Raw genomic sequence first — 2,668 nt, forward strand, 5'->3', positions numbered from 1 at the left:
TATGTTGTGATTTTTTATAGTTGTTATCCTCGGTTTTGTGTTTATGCTTACATAATTTAACTTGAAATAATGCAGAGGCATCATTAGTACAGTGTTCAAATCTGAATGAGCTCGGTCCGATCCACACTATAGCCTGTGGTTGTAGAAATAAAAATAATAATAAAAATACCATTAACTTTCTTAGAATTGCACGCCTGTATCCAAGGATTTAGGCCATTAGGGGCTGACTAGTAGTAGTAGTAGTATTTTCATCTAATACCACCATCATGTCAACATTTTTACTTGTCCAATACTTTTGTTTATGACTAACAATAAGAAATTCATTTCACAATTCATAAAGACCTATATAGAAAATGATTAACTCTCAAGCTAAATAACTTCAAATTTTATACAAATGGTTCAAAGAACTCAGTTAACAAAACTGGTATTTCCTCCATAGTTCCAGATTTTGACATTAGAATTTGCAAACGAATCAGTGATTATGATTATACTCTGATTCCACTTTATTAATCAGCTTGGAGAAGAGCCATTCAGACAGCAGACTAAATGAGGTAAAGCAAACTCTGTATGATGAGACTAAATATAATACTTGCATGGATACCAGCACATAGCAATCAAAGTTGATAAATGTCACAAAAATGAATCCGATTCACTATTAGTAAAACAGAAAAGTAAGCCACAATTAAGCATAAATTGCGAGAAATGTGGCAAGAGTAGTGAGATGTAGAAGAACAGGTAGGTGGTTACAGATTTGTTTTTAAAGTAGGTATGATGAGAACCTGCAGAGAGGAGGTTTAAAGGTATCAAGGGTACATTTTGGAAGGTGTACATTGGATAATCAAGAAGAAACGTTAGAACATGTTTTGCTTTACTCTCCAAAATATGATGCTGACAGAAGGGAACTTGAAATGAAATAAAGTTGAGCTATTATGTGATCTTTCACAAAGAAGCTCTGAGGATACATGTTATCTATTTTTGTTTCAGTATCTTTAATCAATCGATCAATCAAACTTCAAAACAGTTTAGTGCAGCTCAAATTACTTCATATATGATATTAAGACAGAATGAAATAAAAAGGCGAAGTGTCCTTTAAAGTTCTGGATGAAAGGGTTAAAACAACAGGGTTAAACCAAAGGTAAACCAAAGGGTTAAAACAAAGGTTAAAAAAAGGGTCAAAACAAGGTACATGATCTGATTAAAAGCAGCACATTGCCCATTATTCCAGCAGACATTTGTGATTGGATTGATTATTAAATAATTATAGGACATGTAATATATGAAGTATATTGCTGTTTATCACACATTACCTTCATCAAAACTCACGCATACTGCACTTTAACCTTGATTCACTGTGCAGCACTGTTTAAAACACCAAATCAACAACAACAACAACAAATGGCAAAAAAGACTTGTTTTTAAAGGCTGCTGGCTTCTTTAAGCAGTATACAGTTATGACCATCAACGTAGGAGCCCCAGTTTGCGGGCCCACAGACTGACTGTGAGAGAGTGAATACGCCTTATTATCGGACTGTAAACCTCACTGTGAGCCTCCACTGTGACCTCACAGACGGCCTATGTTAGCAGAGCTCGTTGAGCGGAAGGTTCCACTTTCAGCAGAGTGAGCGCTGCGAGCTTCCCGTCGGGGGTCAAATCTGTGTGGCGCATTTAAGAAGAGTCTTTAATTATGCTCCAAACGCGTGTGTGTCGCTATTCAAATTGCCAACTGACTTGTGACATTACTCACTGGAAAATCTTTGGAAGGACACCGCAGGGACACGGCTAACCAGCCGGCCACGGTCGGCCATCTTTCCGGACTACCTTCTTCTTCTTCTTTCTCGACGTCCTATAGCTTGTTTGGCAAACGACGTTATGTTGCAATACCGCCGCCAACTGGTGTGGGAGGGGTGTTATCGGAATTACGTTCATTTATTCTGGCTCATTAAAATACAAAGGAAAATGAGAAAAAGATAAAGTTTATGTTCTCCATTCGAGGTCTTTCTGCTGCCTGCTTCTTTTTTATTTTGTTTTTAGTATAGTTTTTTTTATAAATACTGTCAAAATATACCTATAAAGTTTTAATCCATGTATTCTATTTTAGATAGATAGATAGATAGATTAGATAGATAGATAGATAGTAGATAGTAAGATAGATAGATAGATAGATTAGATATTTCCTTTATTTGTCCCCACAATGGGGAAATTTCCAATGTAACAGCAGCAAAAGGGATAGAGAAAAACAGTATAAATAAAACAGAAGGAGTAGGGAAATAATTAAAGACACTATGTACAAGAGAAAAAAAACAGTTGAGATCACAACAACAGGATAACAACAAATAACAAAGTAGTAGCAGCAAGTTGCACATGGGCAATAGATTGCACATTAATCTTTGCACATTATTATTTATTTGATGGCCGAGATGGGGGGACACACGATATTCTTCCTTCAACACATTTGGGTGGGAAGGAGGTCTGTCGTGAAGAGCTGGCTCAGCGTAGTGATGGTGGTCCTGCATGGGGTGGGAACATTGTCCATCAGCGATGCAGGCATTTGCTATTATTTCCTCCTTCTCCTCACCACCTGCACTGAGTCGGAGGGTGCAAAACCCTGGGGGGGCAAATCTACCTTATTTCATTTTTATTTTCATTCTGTCTTAAATCTACCTTATTA

This window comes from Morone saxatilis, unplaced genomic scaffold, assembly GCF_004916995.1.
Source record: "Morone saxatilis isolate NCDOM2014 unplaced genomic scaffold, NCSU_SB_2.0 Contig2, whole genome shotgun sequence".
Lineage (NCBI taxonomy): Eukaryota > Metazoa > Chordata > Actinopteri > Moronidae > Morone > Morone saxatilis.